This window comes from Candoia aspera, chromosome 1, assembly GCF_035149785.1.
Source record: "Candoia aspera isolate rCanAsp1 chromosome 1, rCanAsp1.hap2, whole genome shotgun sequence".
In the NCBI taxonomy this organism is placed as follows: Eukaryota; Metazoa; Chordata; class Lepidosauria; order Squamata; family Boidae; genus Candoia; species Candoia aspera.
In genome coordinates this window covers 341,140,973-341,146,313 of record NC_086153.1, presented here as the reverse complement: position 1 = coordinate 341,146,313, position 5,341 = coordinate 341,140,973, and the positions used below count along the sequence as shown (strand labels likewise).

The window sequence follows — 5,341 nt, the reverse complement described above, 5'->3', positions numbered from 1 at the left end:
TAAGATGAGTCTATGTAATGGTATTATATGATTTGTCTTTTAGTATACTGCTGTATTAATTTGTTTTACTCTGTTATTGTTCTTTTCAATTTGTTGGTCATTGACCAAATAAATACATACCACTACTCATGTCATAATTTTTTTAGAAATCTTATCATATTCTAAACATGCCTCAAAGACTAAATTAATGTGGCCTATCCCTGCATAACTCAGAGATTCTTGTTTCTTATTATATTTTCTCTACAATTCAGATTGGGCCTCAATAGGATAATGTAGCATTTGGGGGAAAAGATACAAGCCAAGAGACCAGCTCCAGAGGCCAAGATGGAGAAGATCTCCACAGCCACCATGGACTTCCCTTTGGTGCTCAGGTAGGTGGGGAGGAAGGAGATCCAAACACTGCAAAAGACCAGCATGCTAAAAGTAATGAACTTGGCTTCATTAAAGCTGTCAGGCAATTTCCTAGCCAGAAAGGCCACTGTGAAACTGACTAGGGCCAGGAAACCCAGGTAGGCAAGGACAGCATAAAACATAGAAGCTGAGCCTTCCTTACATTCCAAGATGGTCCCTCCCACCAAGGAGTGGAAGTCCAAGCTGGGAAATGGGGGAGAGGTTACCAGCCAGGTGGCACAAAGAACAGCTTGGACCAGGGGGCAAGCTAAGACAATGGAGTTGGTCAGTGGCTTTCCTAAGAATTTCCTGCTCCTGTTCCCTGGCTTGGTGGCCACGAAGGCCAGAACCACCATGACAGTTTTTGCCAACACAGAGGAAACCGCAAGGGAAAAGAGAATGGCAAAGGCAGTTTGTCGGAAGAGACAGGTGAGCTTCCCAGGTCGACCAATGAAGAGGAAGGAGCAGAGGAAGCAGAGCAGGAGGGAGACCAGGAGGATGTAGGTAAGATCTCGGTTGTTGGCCTTGACGATTGGTGTGTCGCGATTCTTAAGGAAAATTGCCAGGACTGCCAACGTGATCACAGAGAGAGAAAGAGCTAGAGAAGCTAAAGTGCATCCCAGGGCCTCTTGATAGGAAAGGAAGTGGATCTTCTTGGCCATGCAGTGATCTTTGCCCTTGTTGGGGTACTGGTCTTCTGGGCAGGGGTCACAGTGAGCTGCATCTGAAATCAAGAGTCTTTGTCTAAGTCTTCCAGGTGCATATCCAGTGCACACAAACCATCCCTCTTCACATGTCTCAAGAGTGACATGGATGTTTATTTTCTTATTTATTCATTTATTTATTTAAGCAAATTTATATAGCTGCCCATCTCACTAAAAGTGATTCTGGGCAGTGAATAACAATCAGATAAAATGGCCAATATAAAAACAGCAATAAAAATATAGAAACCATATTAATACATATCCTAAAAACCAAAGATACATACCATAGGAGAAGGGAGGATAAAAATTGCCCCTCAGCAATGGAGCCATTTAAGCAAGTCTCCGTGTCCCTGGGAGCCCCAGGCCTGATCACATAACCAGGTCTTGAGGGCCTTTTGGAATATCAGAAGTGTTGGAGCTGATCTAATCTCAGGGGAAAGGATATTCCATAGGGTGGGCACCAGGGAAGAGAAGGCACCTCTCCTGGGACCACCAAATGCAGGTCCATAGCCAATGGTACCCACAGCATGACTTCTTTGTGAGATTCAATGGGGTGGGCTTTTCTTCATGAGCCAGCTCAAAAAGAAAGTGATGGAGGGACCTCCTGGGCAGCTTATGGTGCCCACAAAAAGGCAAATCATCCTGGGTTCAGGATGAGCCTGGGGATGAGTTGGTCAGAGACAGGGATCTGTTGAGCTCCAACCAACTTGGTAATTCTGATGTTTTGCCTGTTGCTGTGAGACCAGTTGGCACTTGGCTACTTCACTTTATACTGGATCATCCACAATATATAGAGATCTGTCACCAGGAATCCTGCTCTTTGCTGTTTGGGTAAGTTGTCTGCTGGTGTGTCCTGAGAAGGTCATAACATGAGAGGGACATACCTACAGATGCAGAATGGGAAGAAGGAGAGAGAAGAGGGTCTTAGTCTAATCAACAGTGATTCGTAGGGGAAATTGGCTTCAGGAGGGATAAAAGAAAAAATGATCTGGAGCTACAATGGAATTAAAATGATCTGGTTTCTCTGCTTTTTCAACTTCAGTTCTCTGCTTTGTATTTCAAATCAGTTTCTCCCATCACTCAGACATTTTTTCCAAGAGCAGCTAGCAGACCTAGGTAGATTGATCTCCTCTTTCTCTGACAGGCCTATCAGTTCCCTGAGAAATCAATAATCCTGACAGAGCAGCACAGTGTAAGTAACAATGATTGAGTCTTGAACACCCAATTCAACACCCAAAGTGAACCCACCGATTCCTGCCCTGAATCTGCCCTGAATCTCCCTTCAACTGCATTAAATTGCGTGAGGAGAGCAGGACTGCCAGTCCTCATTCCTCAGGAGAGGAAAAGTGAGACTCTGGGAATGTGACAGTTTGGGTGCATGCACCAAACCTTTTCTCAGAAAACTAAGAATACTTTGATGCATCTCAAGTCTATCAGAAATGACAGAGAAAACTTCATATTTCAATCAGTGGAATGGCTTCCTTGATCCTGGAAGCTCTGCAATGGAAGGGGTTCCCCAGGTTTGCCCTACCTGTCTGATTAGAAATGGTCCCTTCTGGACAAGGGTCACATCGGTAGCAGCAGACCTGCTCGCCCTCTGGAACGCTTCTCCTCTCCCCCGCATGGCACCTCTTCATGCCACACCTGGCAAAGGGCACCTTCTAAAAGAGAAAAGGAGAATGCTTGAGATGGCCTAAGCAACGAACATCCATCATTTTTTCATTTCCACATTCCCATTTCCATCTTCAGAATGTCTTCAAAAGAACTGGTTCAGCATGGTCTAACATCAAGCAGGAACAGCTTTTGGGGGAATTCAGGCCAGTGACATTCCTGACCCACCAATGGATGCTGAGGATAGGAACTGGGACTTCTGCATGCAAAGCAAGTCCTGTGACATTCAGCTGCAGCCTTCCGGAACAAAGAATCATGAGGATCCAACTGAATGGGAACTGCCCATCGAAATCACTGTGTCCTGCTCTAAGAGCACCCTGAGTTTCCAGCAGGAGTTTTCCCCAATCCCAGCCCTTCTTCAACATGCCACAAATCAGACTTGAATGTATTGCATGCAAAGGGTTTTTTTCATGAAATGGCTGCTATGTATTCTGATCTGATTGACCTCTTCTGAGCTAGGAGGACATTCTGCATCCCAGGAGAGAATGACTCTCTCCCTTTATTCAGAATATTTCCTTCCAGCCCACCTCTGGGGCCCAGGTGATTGCCTCGGAGTTAATGGTGAAATCCTGGCCTGGTGGAGCCCCAGGATCTATTCGGCCAACTGTCACGGGGACAAAAGATTGATTGGGCAGGAAAAGCCAGTTGAGAAGGTCATAATGAGCCGATCCCAGTCCGTTTTCTGAGAAGGAGACTTCGCTTCCAGCACTGTTGTTGAACCGGACGTTCTTCAAATAGGGAAGAATCTGGAAGAAAAGAGACCCTTAGGAACTGGGGGGAGTAGAAATGAGACCTCTTGGCTTCTATCATGCATGCATCACTTATTCATTTCCACATTTCCATCTTCAGAAAGTCTTTAGAAGAACTGGTTCAACATCCTGTAACATCAGCCAGGAAGATCTGCTGGGGAATTCAGACCAGTGGCATTGCCCGCTAACCAGTTGGTGCTGGGATTGGAACTTGGACTCTGCATGTGAGGCAGCTACAGGTAGTCCTCACTTAATGACCCTAATTTGCAGCACAGTGCAAAGCCCCAGCCACAGCCACCCTCGCCACCCTGCTCTCTGAGTCCCTTGCCACCCTGCACTCCACTGCCGCAGTTGATGTTCTCTGCCTTCTTCCTCCCGCTGCTGACAATAGACATCCAGCCTGGACCTTTCTCCCAAGGTCTCCTGAGGAAACCATCATGCACGACCTTTGGCAGAATGCCTCATGCAGCCAGCAGCCACCCCGTGAAGGGCCAGGCCCAGTGTGCTTTATCGGAAGCAGGAGCAAGACGATGGCCAAGGTCAGCTGGGGGTGGCAGAGCGCAGGGTGGGCAGGGACTGCGGAGCACAGGGGGCCAAAAGGGCAGAGATGGGGGCAAGATAGTGAATTTGATTACGTGACTGCGGGGGTGCTCCAATGGCCGTAACTCTGAGGACTGGTCATAAGCACAGTTCATTCAGTGCCATCTGAACAAGCAAGGACTACCTGTAATTATATTTGTCCTCTGTGTCGTTGAGCTACAGGTTTTCTAGAAGAAAGAATCATACTGTTCCAACTAAAGAGGAATGATCCATGGAGTTCACTGTTGCCTCCTTCCTCGCTAAAGATCTTTGGAATGGACAAGACAGAGACATTACCTGCCATGACTGGACACTGGAGATCCTCTTTCCAAGCCTCATCATGGTTGGTCGTGCTCCTGATCCATACATTGCATGTAATGCGTGTGCCACAGAATAAACGGCATTGTAGATGTTATGACTTTCACCTGTCATGCTCATTTCAAAGACGCAAGCTGGCAGATTGTGTAAATTCTCCTTTCCTGTACATTGTTTTTCCCCATCTCGAGGGATTTCACCTGATTTCAGGAAACTGCACCGAAAGACCCATTCCCACCATGGAGGGAGAAAAATGTCTCCTTCGGGGTTCAGCGGGTCTAAAGACAGGAGCCTGAATTCTGGGACATCACCGGTGTGGTCCCTGAAATGCAAAGCACCATGGAAGAGCTTTAGAATTTGCACTGTTCCTTGAGATGCCATAAAACTAACCTCCCAATGGGAAGTCAGGATCCAAACTTTTCCAAATGAAATATTAGTCTGTTGTTCATAAAGATCCACAGCCAGGTATATAGTAGTAACACTACTGGAGTCTCCAAACAAAATAATCACTTCAGCTTTAAACCAAGTTTTGGGAAGAACAAATGTCAACACACTGAGATTATTAACTCTCAACATTTCGGTGAAGGCCAGGCAGATCTCCTTCTCAATGAGCATGGGTATCAGGGAGGAGATGAAATGTTCTCCATGGTCATCTTCAGGGGCCAGAAGCCCAACCCAGTTCCAATGGAAATGCAGGAGCAGCTGGACTAAACCCACATACTGAGGAAATGCATTGGAGTTAATCCGGAAAAAGGAAGGAAAAACGGTTATGTCTCCCTGAGTGAACTTGAGGAAGTCAAAACCGAGCTGCAGAAAGGGAGAGCCTTGTTTTACAAGTGAATTTTTCAAGACAAGGTCAACTTTCATGCTGATCTTAAGGGTCACCATCCTGTGGTTTATTGCCCAGCAGTCAGGCTGACTCACTGTGAGCAG

The 5,341-nt window shown here is 46.5% G+C and overlaps 1 long non-coding RNA gene across 1 annotated transcript; it reads right to left on the bottom strand.

Moving 5' to 3' along the window:
• Positions 1-1,014: 1,014 nt before the first annotated feature.
• On the bottom strand, positions 1,015-4,472 carry LOC134490961 (uncharacterized). Its single transcript, XR_010067264.1, has 3 exons — positions 4,391-4,472; positions 2,626-3,511; positions 1,015-1,114 (listed from the first exon to the last, which is right to left on the bottom strand). It is a non-coding gene; the product is annotated as an uncharacterized LOC134490961 (long non-coding RNA).
• Between the last annotated feature and the right edge of the window lie 869 nt (positions 4,473-5,341).